A 17,962-nucleotide genomic window follows, 5' to 3' on the forward strand; every position below is an offset into this window, starting at 1 on the left:
GTATGGTAAGGGCATTTCCTTTAAATCACATGAGATTTCTTTTAAATTTTTCGCATAGGTAAGGTTTTTGCCTAGGTAGAGGAAAGGGCAAGCGAGAATCATTAAATCTAGAATTGCCTTTTGGTTTGTGAGAAAAGAGTAGATGTGAATGAAGAGGTGCAGGCAGTCAAACATTGAGAAAAGGACACTGATTTAAATCATGCAACAAATATTTTTGAAGGCCTACTATGTTCCAGGTGCTGTTGTAGGCACTTGAGATGCATAGATTTTACTAGAGGAGACAGACAATAAGTAGGCATTATAAAAATATAAATGATGCCAGATGACAATAAAAATTATCAAAATATTGAGCAGGGTATGGGAGACTCAGAGAGAAGGTTGCTTCTGAAATTTTAAACAGCGTGGTTAGGGTAGGCGCCACTGAGGACACGTTTGAGCAAAGCCTTGATTGAAGGAGGTGAAGGAGTTAGTTCCATGGATATGAGGGGGTGGGGCATTCCAAGATACAAATACGAGAGAATGGAAAGCAGAAAACTATTTATTGAGAAAAATACAAAGAGCAGAATATGGGAAGAAAAAGAAAGGGACAGTCATTGGAGGCAAATAGGCAGCCAGGAAATCCCTAAATAATGTAATTTTGAAATGCTTGGCTTTGGAAACTGTGATTGGGAGAAATAATAAAAATAATCTCTTTGTCCAAAGTATGATTAGCACATGGACATGGAGCTACAAAATAAACAGGTAAATGTGCTCCACTTTTACACACCTGAAGATTGGCACATTTCTCGTTAGCAGTTAGCATATTGAATGCATTCATTCTTTTATCATTTATGTTCTGAGAACCACATGCGTCAGTCACTGTGTTGGGAACTATAGGGTATAGTGATGAGCAAATCAGATGTGATTCCTACATTCATGGCAGAGACGTACTTTAATTAAATGATGTATTTGTTATCTTATTATAAGTGCTGTGGAAAATTACACAGAAGTAGGAAAGCTTATTGTAGAGTTACTTGACCTACTTTGGGAGACAAGAAAAGCTTCCACTACAAAGTTGATATTTGAGCTGAGATTTGAGGGATGAGTTGGCGTTAACTAGGGAAAGAGAAAGGTTCACCCTAGGCAGAGGTGGAAGGTAGCATGGAATATTCGGAATCTGAAAGGCCAGGGCTTAAGGAGTGAAGAATGATTCAGTCAGTGTAAACACGGCACACTCAAATAGGGCCATCGAGGACAGTTTAATAAAGGGACTCTCTGTAATGAGGTCTGAATGGTTAAGGGAAGTCAACAGGGCTGTATGGTACCCAAGAATGGAAAGCTGTTCCTATGCCTGGGATTGAAGTGGAAGGCAGGAGTATTTATCAGAGAAAATAGCTCTAGGAAAGATATACCTCACAGTAGCTGTGGCTGTAAGGAGATGCAGCCAGTGTGAGGCTACACAGCAGGGAGAGATTCAGGGGAGTAAATACTGTAGTGCAATCTCCGGCCGTCTCATCATCTCCGACCTTTCTTTAGTGGAATGAACTGTAGGTCAGATGATGAGGAAGCCCTGTGATGTAGCCTATAACAAGTCAGCTCCCAGGGCACAGAGTGGGGTAGAGGAGAATAAAGAGGATCTGGAGAGGCAAATGGAAAATATCCTGCAGAGAATGGGCCAGGTCATACCAGATCTTATCAGCCAAGGGAAGGACTTGGGTATTTGCCTTTCTGAAAGTGATGGGCAGCAAAGGAAAGATGTCATCAGATTTGCGTTCATAAAGGAAGGCACTTGTGTCCTATGAGCGATTGGGAGCTCCTTTGGAGGTATCGTCGTGGTCCCAGAGAGAGGTGATGGGAGCTTTTACTGATCTGGGGGTTGCTGCATGTGGGGAGGTGTGGGAAGACTCCAGAGGCAACGAGTTTGTGCTGGTTTGGAAATGGGAGGTGTGGAAGAGAGTATGAGAGGTGTGAAGTCTAGATTTCGGTTTGCATAAGTGGGTGGGTGGTGGTGCCATTCTCTGAAGGAGAATGTTCAGGTTTGGGAGTTGGTGAAAATCATGAGCTTGGTTTTGGACATACAGAGTCTTTGCGAACACCAGCTCTAAAGTTCAAGTCAGTACCTCCACTTAAGTAGGTGTTTAACGGCCTACTTTTATCGTGCCCCAGCAAGGTGCTGTGCTAGGCACTTTACGTAAAATATTTTCTCCAATCCTCAGAATAAAGTGGATCTGGAGGGTCCAGACATTACTTTTCCCATTTTATTGATGAGAAAACTAAGGCTCAGTGAGGTCAAGTATCCAGCTTACATTTAGTACTTGAAACCCAGACACTTGAAACCCCAAGAGAAGCTCTTTCTCTTTTGAGCTGCTGTATCTGCAAGTCACAGAAGCATCAGAGGAGCCTGTAGAAGAGGCTGAGGAAAAGTGAAAAAAGATTCTGTTTTGAGGCCTTGTTTCATGTGGGGAAAATACGGGCTTTGTCTCATTGGATTCTAGAGTGGGCTCGTGAATTTCAATTAGTCAATCAATCAGCACTCCCTGAGCAATCATTATATGCTTAGGGCTTTGCTGGCCATTATAAAAAAAGATTATGAATAGCATAAAATATGATCCTTGATTTCAAGGGCTTAAAATTTAGCTGAGGAGGCAAATACACTCAGGAAATAATTTTACATATGATAACACTATATGCTGATAACGAAATGCCAGGTTGTGTAGGGCTGACAGCCTGGTGAAAGGATAATATACATCATGATAAGGTCTTATTTAGGGGAGACTTGCATTATGTGTACAAAAGGAAATTGAAGAAGGAGAGAATACTGTGTGTTGATGGCCTAAGAAATTTCAGCAGTTGAATATTAGTCTGCAGATTGGATGTCTCCTTCCTAGGAAATTTCTTAAGATACACAATTAATTACAGTTTCACAGTTAGCTAAATGAAGTATGCATGAAATGCTCTGAGAGTTGAAGTTTCTGCGAACCTATCTTATTTAACATTTATTTTTGAAATTACTGCAACCAAGAATGCTTTGCTTTTCTTTTTGACAGACAAGGGACAGCAATCTGTTCATATCTTTGTCGAAGGAGAAGCTGAAATTGCAAATATGTTTAAATCTGATACAATCTAAATCCTTATCCCAATAATGAAAAATGCCATCAACAAATCTTAGTCTAAGATCTTTGAGGCACCGTAAAGATTATTCTTTATGGGAAAATCACCTCAAATTTATTTCCAAAAGGAAAGATAAGACTTCTTAAATAATGGCATGCAGAAAATAGACATTTTCTTAATAGTAGGTATTATAATAACTGACGTTTGTATAGTACCTTATGACTTACAAAGTACTTTATAGACTTTCTCTCACTTGATAACTAAGCAAAGCTAAACTTTCATCAGAAAGTTATGTTAGTTATATAGTTCCTCAAAAAGAAAAAATGTGTTGGTTTTAACAAATTTGGAAACGAAAAATCAGTCTTAAATTCTTAGGCATAAGAGAGAAATCGTGGGTTACCACGTAATATAATAACTATATTATAATGTAGTAAGGACAATAGCTACAAGAATAATATGTATTGAACCTTTGCTATATATCTGGTGCTGGTCTACACACTTTATGTATTAACTTGCTTAAGCCTACAAAAGTCCCATGCAGAAGATATCATTTCCATATTACAGATGGAGAAACTGAGGCACAAGTGTTTAAGTGACTTGCCAAGGTCCTACAACCAGTAAGTGGAAGAGCCAGGCTTTGAACCTGAGAAATCTGGCTCCAGAACATTCACTCTTAACCACTGAAGACTCCTTCTAAAATGTAAATTGTCCCTTATATAAACATTGTTTCTTAAATAAAAATTGTAAAACAACCAGTGATTTACAAACAAAAATAAAGGAGGAAAAGGGATAGGCACTATTTGAAAGCTAATCAAAACTCCTTAATAAAATCCTACAGAAAGGAAGAAAGATCATGAAAAATTAAAACTCTGCTTAAAGATTTAGAAATGGAAATATTTCTAACTTTTTCACTAGTCTCTGAAGAAAGAGAAAGGAAGGTTAAGAAGGAAGAAACTAATTTATGATCCAAGAATAACCCAATGTTATCATCATTATAAAAATATGTTTTTAACTCTTCCTAAAAATATTTTCTGCTTTACTTGGAGAGGACACTCGTAATTCTTCTGATACAGAATAATTCCATTCCTAAGCAAGAGAGAGAGGGTCTATAGACAAATAGGATATTCTAAAATCTCGGACACCTCGTTGAGGACCCCAAACTCTTTAACCCGTTCCTCACCCTGGGTGTATGAGGTACAAAGGGGAAAGTGGCAACAGAATTCATTCTTTTAACTCTGTCCTCATTGGGTTGAGGATACCTGGCATGCAGATCTACCCAGCTTACCAGAATTCTCTTGTAACAGGAAGGAAATTGTGTCCCTTGAGGTTTGAAGATGTCTGTAATTTGGGGTAAAAATGATAAATTCCTCATCAACTCTGATAAAGTATAAAAAGGAACTCTTGGGGCTGCTTTGCATTTGGGGATAGATGGAAGAGATTCTTGTCCAGTGTCCCCTCAGGAGGCTAAAATATAGAATTTTTCCTAGTGTCTATGTAGTAAGAGGAGTGGGTATAGACCCACTTAAGATATCGGTATCTCTCACCAGCTGCTTAGAATTAGAAACTCACAGGGGACACAATCAAGCACAAGGTCTGTGGGTGCTTAGCTTTCTGACTCCTAATCTGGAAAGCCACATCTTATCTCCTATGGCGAAGGAAAGGAAAAAGTATTTTGCTTTTTCTGATCACAAAATTAAATTTTCTAAAGGGATATGAAAATTTACTTCATGAAAGATTCAATGTCGTCCTGAACATTTTCAAAATTTAGTTTTGATAAAAAGACTTTTCTAGAAATGTTTAAGCCTGTGGGACATTTTAAAATCTCATTAGGGGGGCTTTATTGCTTTGGGGGACAAAATCTTATAGTGATCATAATAAAGAACACTGTGCATGAATGTTAGATGGATTTTGCTATATTGCTTTTCCTGACCCCAATAAAATTCATAATATTAAAAATAAGCATGCTATACTTTTGGACCTACTAATTCATTCTTCGCTGCAAGACTTAGAGCAATGTGCTTCAAACTGTGATCTGCAACACAGAGGGAAACAAAATCAATTTGGTGGGCCTCACCGAAGGCTAGTTAAGTATTAAGTAGTAAAAATGAAATAGGGGGCTTCCCTGGTGGCGCAGTGGTTGAGAGTTCGCCTTCTGATGCAGGGGACACGGGCTCGTGCTCCGGTCCGGGAAGATCCCACATGCCGCGGAGCGGCTGGGCCCGTGAGCCATGGCCGCTGAGCCTGCGCGACCGGAGCCTGTGCTCCGCAACGGGAGAGGCCACAACAGTGAGAGGCCCGCGTACCACAAAAAAAAAAAAAAAAAAAAAAAAAGAAATAGAATGGATTAGAATAGAAATATTAGAGTACATCACACATGATGAAAATAGTATTATTTCATTAAACTTTTTTTTTCAATTATTTATATGTGTATGCGCACTGAGATGCAATATGAGGTATTTGTTTCTGATAAGAGTGAAAAAAAGTTTTTTGAAAGCCTCTGACCTGGAGGGATTGTTGGACAAGCACATCAGCCCAGTCCTGATGATTGATCCTTTACTCCCAAACCCACAACTCCACTGTCAAGACCAACTTGCTAAATTGTTTTTTTTTTTTTTTTTGCGGTACGCGGGCTTCTCACTGTTGTGGCCTCTCCCGTTGCGGTGCACAGGCTCCGGATGTGCAGGCTCAGCGGCCATGGCTCACGGGCCCAGCCGCTCCGCAGCATGTGGGATTCTCCCGGACTGGGGCGCGAACCCGCATTCCCTGCATCGGCGGGCGGACTCTCAACCACTGCGCCACCGGGCAAGCCTGCTAAATTTTGATGTAGTGGCACGATAAATATTATACAGCAGTGAAAATGAGTAAACTGCAGCTTTTGTGCAACAATGTAAATCTTAGAAACACAACATTGGAATGAAAAACTTAGATGAAAAAAATACATACAATATGGTACCATTTCAAGGAAGCTCTAAAAAAAGGAAAATTCATATTACATTGTCTAATGATACATGCTTATTTAAAACTACTATTCAAATAAAGCCACAGAATAGACAAACATAAAATCCAGGAGCATGGCTACCTCTGTATGGAAGGCAGGGGGGTTATGGAGGAGACTGGGGAAGAACATACCAGAAGTTTCTATGGCATTGCTAATGTTCTAGTTCTTAAGTTGGGGGGGGGTTTATTATGTTTCATAACTTAAATCTATTCCTTAATTTGTGTCACATTAATTTTTTTTGCTTGTATGAAACAATAAAAAGTGAACTTGTTAATACAGCTTTATAAGGAAAATAGTCTATTTTTTCCTTAAATTTTGTCCTTGATAGAAGTCTGATAACTAACCTTATTCCTAAAACACACCACCTTTCCCAACGACGGAGTGGCCAATAATATCCCAGACAACTAAGCTTATCTAAAAATAAGATTAGCTTTCAACCAGCTGCCTGGAAATGACAGAGTAAATGAAGATCATTTTCTCAAAATTTCAGGCTCCCCTCTGTGACCTTGCATAATGTTCTTCTCTTCATTGCTTCAGTTTCTCCAGCTGCAAAAAAAAAAATTAGTGTAACTCTGGATTCCTGCTCCCTCCTTATCCTGTCCTAATCTTCAAAGAATAAGAGCAAGTATTTCTAAGCAGTACTTTACAAACTTGCAATTTGACGGACACTCCATGGAAAAAGGCTTTTGAATGGCTACCAAAATACCTAGTCCCAGTCCAGACAGCAAAGTTCATTTCATAGTTCAGCTCTTTTGCTGTAAAGGAGCAAAGTGCTTCTTGAATGGTGAAAAAGCAGCTGCCTGCAGCTTCCTGTCTTTAGAGAATTAAATTATGAAAAAAAGTTAATTGCTCACTCAGCAGTCAGACTTTAGTTTATATATGCAACCCCACTTCCTCAATGTAAGTACACACAGTCCCCAAATCAAACACAGTCTGCTTTCCAAATTCATTGGAAAGCTGATTATTTGGAATTTCATCTACCTTTTCCAAAGGAGACCATGTTAGAAATGAGGGACAGAGTCTCTCCAGGTCTCTAAAGGAGACAGTGCTGGAAGTTCCCCTGGAGACCCTCTTGCTTTCAAGGCCCCTCGGGGTGAAGGGTTTGGTGGGGAAGACTGTAGAGTCAGCAGAAACATCCAACAAAGGGAAGCTGTTACACCCAGGCTGGGGAGTCCCTGCGGGGCCACCTCTCAGTGGTACTCCATCCTGGGCAGCTGACAGTGACAGTGGGTGGGATACGCAGGGGAGGGCCCTTCAGTGGAGGATGCCAGTGGCAAAGGAGGCTTCCAAGGGAGGAGGCCAGATGGGACTTCAGTAAGTGTCAGAGGACCCATTTGTAAGTCCTGAAGAAAAGTAACCTTCAGGACTGTTAGAAATTAAAAAGCATGGCTAAACATGTGTCTAGCACACTGTTCAAGGCTCAGAGAAAGGGAAAACTACTGTCTGGACGACATGTACTTTTCTTGTCCTTTTTTCTTTTGCTCTACTTTAATGAAGGGGCAAAAATCCTGAGCGCTTAAAGCCATAACAACCCCATTCCTGGTGGGATGACAGCCCAAGACCAATGGAAACACAGCAGTAGCAGAGAAAGAATGATCCTGGCAGGAGGAGACCATGGGAAGATTTTATATATGCATTAAAGACTATTATTTGTTGTCACCAAAATGAAATGATTTCTTTTGAATTAAAGAGTCCCTTCTGTTGACAGAGCTGATGAAATATGGTCACTGAGTAACAAGGCCAGGAGCTTCTGGGCATTTATGGAAGCAGCTCCATCCCTCAGAGCTTGCCAGTTCCACTTACCATCTGAAAAGGTCCAGGTAAATTTACATCGACAACTGAATCAATGTTAATAAAACCCTTGTTATGTTTTTTATTTTATATATACTTCATATATATTATATATATTTATTATATTTCCTGTCACTAATCAAAGTAAAAGTATGTATGTAAGATAATTTTCAAAATTGACATTGTAAAAATCAAAGAGTTTCATGAAAAAGGGGAAAAAACAAGATATAATCTAGGTCTACCTCAACACAATCATACAAATTAGCAACGTCGCTAAGACTAGGACCTGAAATGTCAGACTACGACTTAAGAGATACATTTGTAGGAAAGAAAGAATTTTAACACAAATTCATTTTTGTCTCCAGCCTTGGGACAACTTGCAGGCTACAATTTTGAACTACCAGCTGAGTCGTTTTCTTTTTTTCTCTCTCTCTCTTTCATATAATAATTTCTGAGAATTCATACAGTATTTGGGACAAGGTAAAGTAATGAAGAGCAACAACAACAAAAGCTATAATCATTTTCTTAAATGGAAAAGAGTAGGTAAGAATTTTGCTGATGATAAAGAGACTTTGCGTCTCCAAGTGATCTGACAGCTAAAGGGAACAGTGGAAGTTGTCACTGGATAGTAAGTTCCAAGCTACAACTCCATGTGATTCTTTACAAGTTTTGACATTGAACTGACTATTAACAGCAGAAAAGTTTTAGAGGAAAAAACAAATAGTGTTACAGTTAGTAGATCTAGGAGTAAGGATATATTGTTTTAATAGCTTACGCTCCAGAAAGTCAATACTTTAATTAACTCAAGACTATACCATCACTTTGAAACATACCGACATCCTCAGGTAAAGACATGGCAAAGTACAAGAGATTCAGCAGTAATAATCCACTAAGACAGTTAACAAAGAATTTTATAGGTACCAGGATATTTCTGGGCCTCAAACTCTTCAGTTATTCAAAGTTGAAATTAGCACACTCAAAGTTTTCATTAAATCAGAAATGTAGATGGATTGATTCATTTATTCCAGAAATGTTCACCTAGTGGCCCTATTTGAGATTCTGTGAAGGACGCAAAGATAAATCAGATACATACCTCATTTTTCTAGGGAGCTTTATGCCTAACAGGTGAGATCAGACATGAACATACAAACTAGAATGTAAGGTCAAAAGTGGTGAATGTCAGAGGAGACGTACAGATGACAAATCAGAGAAGATCTGGGAAAACTTTAGGAAGGAAAGAGATGTACTGGGCTATGAACAAGACATCTAGGATGGTCAGGAAACATAGTCCAGATGGAGGAAAAAGTACAATCAAAGGCATGGGTTGAGCAGTTTCAGATTGCTCAGTTTAGCTAGCTGGAGGGTAGCATGAACAGGAATGCCAGGAAATGTGGTAGAAAGGACTGAATGAATTCTTCAAGGAATGAAGCAGTAGGAGTGTCAGGTTGAGGAGCTACGTTGGACAGCTCAGCTCTCAGCTCACAGGCATCTTGTTTTTCTCCCTACACTGGCACCATCCCAGCCACTGTGTAAAATCTACCATTGAAATAACTTTTTTTTTTTTTTACAGATTGAGAGTTTAGCACATAAGGAAGTATATTAGGAGATTGTAAAATAACATGTAATCGACTCTTTTACCTACCTTAAACTCACAGATTAATTTTGCTTTTATTCCATGTTTGCCAAGAAACAATGTCATATAAATATTGTGGAACACACTGATATAAAGGAATGGATGGGCAGATGGATGTGTGGGTGGGCATGTGGTGAGCATGTGACTGAAAGAATAGGTGGCGATTGGATGTGCAAGTGGATGAGTGTATAGATAGACAGGTGGAGGATTAGGTCAACAGTGGTGGGTGGATGAGTAGGTGCGAGAGGACTGAGTGGCTGGCTTGCTGGATACTTAAAATGGATGATTTTCTGTATGATCCCATGATTTGAACAGCCAACAAAAAATGTCAATAGTATAAATCCAAACAATTGTTTGCAAGTAAATTTTAGTCTGGCTACAAGAGTCAAGTTTATTTTTTAGTGTGCTTATAAAGTGAGCACATCTTTCACTGCACACTGGAATAGAACTCAAGAGACACGTGTCCTTTTAGTTCCTTCATCCCTTTCTGCAATGGTATAAGATTTCAAGTTTTCCCGAGCACAACCCAAGAGAAACAAGAAAAAGCCACTGTAAAGGTAAAAGTTCATTAGCTAAATTTAGGGTGATTTTTAAAAAATGACATCTATAATGACATCCTATAAATGAGAGGATTCAGCTATACTAACAGTTTCAAAAATTGTAAATCACTGATGTTTACTTTCAAAACCAACAAACACTAACTAACAAGACAGCCACCCAATCAACCAACCAACCAAAAATTTCAAAACACCAACTATGTGTAAGTGGGATACAGTTCACTGGTAAAATAAGGTTTTAAGAAAGACACTCTTGCTATTCAAAGTGTGGTCCTTGAACCAGAAGGATTAGCATCACCAGGAGTTTGTAAGAAATGCAGGATCTTGGGACTTCCCTGGTGGCGCAGTGGTTAAGAATCTGCCTGCCAATGCAGGCGACATGGATTCAATCCCTGGTCTGGGAAGATCCCACATGCCGCAGAACAACTAAGCCCATGCGCCACAACTACTGAGCCCGAGTGCCACAACTACTGAAGCCCACAAGCCTAGAGCCCGTGCTCTGCAACAAGAGAAGCCACTGCAATGAGAAGCCCGCGCACCAAAACGAAGAGTAGCCCCCGCTCACCACAACTAGAGAAAGCCCGCGCACAGCAGCAAAGACCCAACGCAGCCGCAAATAAATAAATTTATATTAAAAAAAAAGAAATGCAGAATCTCAGGCCCCATTCCAGACTTACTCAATATGCAATTTTATATACATATTAAAGTTTGAGAAACACTGATATATGCTCTTCTTAGAAATCAAAATGCATATAGTGTTACAAGTTAAGTTTTGTTTAACCCAATGTTTACCAAAGTTATTTGATCATGGATCCCTTTTTCAATGGAACACCCACTCAACACTGCATGGAAATTGTGGAACACAATTTAGGTGGTGCTGAGCTCAATGAACACTGAAGTCCTCCCAAATAAAGCATTCTATGTCTCTGTTAATTATATAATTGTATATATACATACATATATATTTATGTGTATACTATATTTATCTCTCAATCTCTCTATCTAATAGAAAATAGTCGTGATTCTATTTATATATTTAATGAAAATAAAAAAACAAAAAAAGAAAATGCACTTCCTAGATTTGAAAGAAATGGCAGAATGCAATTTTAAGTTCTTGGTGAAGAGAAGGAATTTCATGACAATCAGCAATGAACCAGTTCAACCAAGAGGTCAGCGTCTATGGGTAAATGTGTATGTGGGTCTGAGATTACTCTCCAAGATCTTTTCCAAAATATGCATTCTTCATTAATGAGGGCTAATTTTTAAATGTACTTTCTTCCACTTGTTCCTATTCAAATATTTTATTTTTGAAGGAATGTTGTTTTAGGGGCTGTTACGATTTCCATAGGCTTTCAGGAATGTTACTAAGAATGTTAGTTTTTAGATGAAGTCTTCTTGGGTAAGTACAAATTGCTATGAAAGATTTGGACTTAATTTGATGTTATTGGGACTAATCTGAAAATAAATAATACTTCCTAATGGTGGTGGGTCAATCCTTGAAACAATATTTTAAACAGGAAATTTTACAGGATTTGGCTGCATCTTCTCTCAGTGTCTATTCCAAAGCACATAGACCCTACCCTGAGCCACTCCATCCTCAAAAAACCAGGATGAACCCAGGGTGGTGGCTTTTTTTCTAATACCAGAGACTAAACACTTGAGCCTAGAAAGGGTTTTGTCATTGCAAATCTTACTTCATTCTGACGAAACTTGGGGATAAGCAGAGTAGGAGTAAGACTCTGCTAGGTCTATAAAGAAGCCAGCATGATACATGAGATGAGTTTAGGTGGTATATACAGGAATCTTTTATTTTAGTAGTCATGAAGTTATCTTTATATTAGAAAAAAATAGAATCAATATAGCAAATGTGCCACTGCCCAGATAATACGTTTAGGATTAGGTTAAGTTTACAAAATAAGGCCACTTTAAAACAGCAAATAACATTACAGGTGTGTTATACAATGAAAACTGTCGCTGTGGTAAAGGATTGCAATGTGGGAAATACTCCTCTAGTTCAATTCTTTTCTTCTTCAGTTCACGGGAATTAGGGCCTAGGATTTATTACTTCTCAGAATCAAACTCATAGTAATAATAATTAGCCTCAGATAAAAATATCTCAAGTGTATCTGAAAAACCTTTGGGATGTAGTGTTAGTAATCACAGTGAATATACTTCCTCAGATATTGAACAACTGATTATAGACATTCAGTTCATAATTTTCAGGATTCTCTGAAGCATTCAGATGCATTTAAAATAGTAAGGTGAAGTAAACCCTCTCTCAAAATAGGTTGGCTTTATCTTACTTTAGGTGTAAACTGTAAACTGTCATGGAGGCTTGCCTCATACCTGGTACCACGTTTGTGAGAGTTGGTTTTGCCTACCTTTTTCAAATGGAAACTTGAGCGAGTAATGATTCTGTCTCCAATTTCTTTATTATACAAAACATACAGATGGGCTTCCCTGGTGGCGCAGTGGTTGGGAGTCTGCCTGCCGATGCAGGGGACACGGGTTCGTGCCCCGGTCCGGGAAGATCCCACATGCCGCAGAGCGGCTGGGCCCGTGAGCCATGTCCGCTGAGCCTGTGCGTCCGGAGCCTGTGCTCCGCAACGGGAGAGGCCACCACAGTGAGAGGCCCGCGTACCACAAAAAAAACAAACAAAAAATAAATAGAAAAAGAGTCTTTACACCATTAACTTTCTAGTGCCGCACATTCCCCATCTGTGAAATATTACTAATTAATTGATCTCTAAGGTAACTTCCAGCCCCAAAGTACTATGGCTTTATAACTATTAAAAAGATGAGTAGTATATTAAACCCATAGAAATAGCTGAGCTTCCAGGGAGAAATGTTACTAGATAATACAACTGGCATTTTTCAGTGCCTACCATGTTACAAGTACTCAACAAACATTGTCTTGTTTCATCTGCCCAGCACAGATGCATGATTCCTATTTCACGTATGCAGAAATGGAGGTTTAAAGGGGTGCAGTAACTTATTCAAGGTCACACAGCTAGTATTAGTATGTAGTAGAGCTGAGATTTGAACCCAAGTCTGCTTTTCTCAAAAGTCCACTTCTTTCCTCCACCATATCAAGCCACCTTTCCATGATCCAAGTAGAGCATTATTATTATTACCTTTGAGATAAAGCTACTGGGACAGGATTGCAAAAATCTATTTGTCTATTTATCAACACAGCTGGAAAAACATCTCAAGGATTGCCTAATTGTTGAGAATATTGAGAACACATGTCATTTTTTAACTAATCTCTTAAATATATGGCATAGATTAGTGACGTGAAAGTTTATCAGACACAATTTAGATGCAAATTTGCCATTTGAAAAACCCAAAATTCTAATACTTGATCCAAGCTACAGAGAATAACTGATACAAAAGTTTTCTTAAAAGGAAAAAGAATAGAAACTATATGAATATTATAATACAAATAAAAGTATTTCCGTGGTTTCAGGATTATACTAGTTTCCTTTTGTTTTTTGATTTTGTTTTAGTTTTTTTATTGAGGTATAGTTGGTTTATAATATTCGTTTCAGGTGTACACATAGTGATTTAAAATTTGTATAGGTTATACTCTACTTAACGTTATTATAATATTATTGATTATACTCCCTGTGCTATACATTACAATCCTATGACTTGTTTTATAACTGGAGGTTTGTACCTCTTAATCCCCTTCACCTATTTCGCCCATCCCCCTTTGCTTCCATTTCAGTGAAAATAGGAAACAAATGTTGCCACTACTTGGAAAAGAATAAGTAATTGTTTACAATAGAAAAAAAGAAAATACCATAAAATTTGGGAAATGTCTAAAATTACAACCATAATATTGGCAGGTGAAAAAATGTGTTTTAGAGCAAAATAAAATTTTGTGTATGCATGTGTATATATGAAGATATTTAGGTGCCAAATCAAATATCAGATTCAAAAAATGTATTAAGTAGCATCTACTTGTCGGACCAACTTTCAAACATAAACTGTAGGCCGATTTGGCATTATCTTTTGAAATAATAACTTAGCTGAAAGATACTCAATTCGAAACTAAATAGTTTATGTCGGCAACATGGTTTTGAGGTAGGAAGAAAGAGCATTTCTTTAGGACATAGAGAATCAGCTTTAGGTAATCACATCGGCTTAAAAACATTTTTTTTTAAGGAATAAGCCTTCATTGCTAGTTTGCAGGACTTAATTTTCACCATACTCCAAAGCCAGGGCACATAGAAATGAACAAAAATTTAAAATTCTTGAAATAGCACATTAACACCTTATAACAGTAGCAGCTTTCTTCTTTCAGCTGATAATCCTTTAAACAGCAACATGTGAAATGGTTGGCATTTCAAGTAAATTAATCAGTTCCTATCCCTACAATAATTGCCCATTTTGGACAAGGTGCTCTAGTGAACGAGTGCTCAGAGAGAGAGTAAACTGGGGGGAAGCATGAGTTTCCCAGCAGCCATCAGTTTGTGACTACGAATGAGATCACCTAAAATAATCATTTAATTTACACTGGCTTCACCTACATGATGTATGTATACCCTCAATAGCCAGGTAAGACTTCCCCATTCTCAAACATTTCTGGAAGCCACCAGTTGGTACAGCATCTTGTATTCTCACATGTAATCATGAATAGACTCCTGCTGGGCACTTGCAGACCCACCCTCAATGCTCAGCTTCTGCTGCTCCACGAGGCTCAGCCATTCCTGTACTTCATCAGGTCAATGCAGCCACTCCTGTACTTCATCAACACTCCATCAGGTCAATCATGCTGCCTTTTCTAGGGTACATGTCACTCCTCTGCCACTACCCTGCAGGGCACAGCCCACTGTTTCCCTGGGCCTTGACAGTGTCAGAGCAATATCTGGGTTGTATGGGAGAGGAAGTTATGATCCGCTCTGACTCCCCACCAGATTCCAGTGGAGAAACTACAGACTCTCGGAACTGATAGCTCATTGATGATCACTTATTAATGAATCAAATTTATTAATGAACTGGGCAAGTGCCCAAGAGACTCTGCAAAATCCAAGTAAATGTTGGATTGGAGAATGCAATTTGGATCTAAAGCCAAAGTGTTTCATCCCATCCCCATCCAAATGCAGACTTTGGGACAATCGGAACCTGGGGTGGGCTCAGGGGTGGGGGAGAAAGGAGAAATGAGCCTGCAGCACAAACACACCACCCAGCCAGGTACGCAGGAGGACCACAGGCCTGACTCTTCAACCCTGTTACTAGATGACCAGACAGTGAAGAGGGAAGGATAAGAGGTGAATTCTCTCCCGTACTGCTTTCTCATATAGAAACAAAGAGCTAGGGAGCCTGAGTGCCCACTGTTCCCCTGCAGGTCCTAGAGAGCAAGAAACTTGTGCAGGAGCTGTCACTCTCAACACAGGGACATTCTCTTGAGTATTGCCCTTCCTCCTTCATGGGGAAGCAAGTATGGGGTTGGGAGAGAATGCCTTCTTTCAAAGCCACAGCTTTGATGAGAAGAAGGGAAGTTCCTTCCTCTGTGAAAACATGAAGATGGGAGATTAAGTACTCTAAAAATGTACTCCAGATGTTAGAGAGTTTATTAAGAGTCCTTCTGGCTTTGGCTCATCGTCCTTCTGAGTTCCCTGAGTCTAATGGGTGGGCAGAGACAATCCAAGTGGCGGACCTGCTTGAGCACAGAACTCCCTTCGCTTCCAAAGTAAGGAAGGATGTGCCATTGGCTTGGCCTGTCATGCTTAGCTATTTCCCCTTAAAATTAATTCTCTTCCAGAGGATATCACAGTCCCCCAACCTGAAAATCTTCCTTGGAGCAGACTCAAGAATTTGCCAAACATACCCACATATGTATGGGTAAATAGAGTTGTAAGCAATAAATACAGTTGATCGATTTGTCACCAGGAGTCTCTTCTTTACTCAACACAAAAAGGCAGCTGGTGGTCTGTCCTGTGAGGTAACCAGAGACTGCCAACCATGCCTGTCCTCCAGCAGGGCACCTGGTCCAGGCCCAAGCTGTCATTCCCCAACCTTTGCATAAATCATAATCTAATTTTGTAAGCAGGTATATACTGGGGAGCTGGTTAACTTAGGTAGAATTAAGCTTTGAAGCACTTCAAACATGAAACTAATAAAGACAATAAACAGGAGTTCAGGATTTAATTTAAATGGAAGAGCCCATTAAATCACTTATTCATTATTTTACTCAGCATTTATTTAGTACTTCGTAGGCACCAAACACAGTTTCTGGGGATCAAAAAATAAACAAAGATTTAGTCCCTGTCCTTAAGGAGCTCACAGTCTAGGTATAAAGGCAGTCATGTAAAGAAGCAAATGACACCTGTCATAAATCTTTTACCACAAAAAGGCAGGCACAACAAATTTTATTAAGAAAATAACAGGCACATAAAGTGCTGTGAAGTACAGAGGAGGGAACAAGTATTTTTAAATATAATCATTAGGTGATCTCTAAATTGGAAAGATTTGAGAACATATAAAAGATGATAAGTACTTAGTCTAAATTTTTTGATACGTGACTATTCCCAAGCCTGGATTTCTACCATAGTTTTTGTTTAATGTGCTTATCTGGGGATTTATTTAGGGCATACTCATAGTAGCAATGACCAGTAATGACCTTCAGCTTATGAAAATAGATCTTTAATAAAATAAGCTCATTTACTGGGAAACCATTGGAACATCTTGGTCCTGTGGAAAAACACAGTTATGTGTTTACTGATAACTTATTCCCTGCTTATGTAACTGACTTGCCACGTTAAAGCATCATTCAAGCAACATTTGGGAAAATCGAACAAATATCCTTCTCTGAAAAGAAAAGATTGATTTCAAGCTTTTAAATTTGTTTCTTGCTTTTGTTCAGTTATCCAAGATAAAAATTAAAGAGTTAAAAAACACATTTTTTAAAAAAAATTTCTTTGGGGGTGATGTTTATTTATTTATTTAGGCTGCACTGCGCAGCTTGCGGGATCTTAGTTCCCCAACCAGGGATCGAACCCGTGCCCCCTGCAGTGGAAGCACGAAGTCCTAACCACTGGACCACCCGGGAATTCCCAAAAACACATCTTTTAGTTTGAAATTTTTTAATTATTTGGAAGACACTGTAGCTTATTTGATCTATATTATCTCTCTGAGCTGGTGGGACAAATCTCTAAAATCATTCATAATGTCAACTCCTAAATATCAATGGATTCAGAGATTTGGAAGTATGCTCTATTGAGTCAACCATGTTTCTTTTATTTTTACATTATTTCCCTTTCCTTTTCTTTATTCCACCTTACTTTTCAAGGCAATCTCTTGTTTTTAACCTTGTCTGCTCATGCTTTGGACTTCTCAGTGGTACATTTGAAGGTTGCTCAGCTCTCTGATGGACCTTAGTCTTAGTAAGTGATTCTGTGTGTTCATCTTGAATAGTCTAGTATAGACCTCTCCTTATGGACTCTATTAAAGTATAGAATAGATACATTTGGTATAAGGCAGAAATTGATATAGCATAGAGAGTTATTGAATTTAATGTTTATGGGAGTGCATGCTTAATGAGCTAATTGTTTAATATAATTGATAATCATATATGATGGACATCTGTGGCTTCTCTTGCTAGTAGCACCCTGATTTTTCCTTGGAGACTCACCCATCCCTAACTAAGTCCATATCACCAAGTAGTCAATTAGAGTGGCGTACCACAGAACCATAGCACTTACATCAGAAGTGGACACGTGACTCAAGAAAGGTTAATGAGAGCCAGCCCTGGGACCTTTGCAGGAACTAATGGGATGAAATTTCTGTTTCGGTGGGAGTAAGCTTTGAGCCATTGGGGCCAATCTGCTTCCTAAGAATGACACTGTCTCAAAGAAAGCAAAGCTGACAGATGGAGAGAGAGAAAGACAC

The 17,962-nt window shown here is 38.9% G+C and overlaps 1 long non-coding RNA gene across 1 annotated transcript in view; it reads left to right on the top strand.

Moving 5' to 3' along the window:
* The first annotated feature begins 1,692 nt into the window (after positions 1 to 1,692).
* LOC309960846 overlaps positions 1,693 to 17,962 on the top strand; it is a 59,607-nt gene continuing 43,337 nt past the window's right edge. Inside the window, exons 1-2 of the long non-coding RNA XR_014326145.1 lie at positions 1,693 to 1,827; positions 7,797 to 7,908. This is a non-coding gene — a long non-coding RNA (uncharacterized lncRNA). The remainder of the gene's footprint in view (positions 1,828 to 7,796; positions 7,909 to 17,962) is intronic.

Source organism: Leucopleurus acutus (genome assembly GCF_964270905.1).
Source record: "Leucopleurus acutus genome assembly, chromosome: 4".
Lineage (NCBI taxonomy): Eukaryota > Metazoa > Chordata > Mammalia > Artiodactyla > Delphinidae > Leucopleurus > Leucopleurus acutus.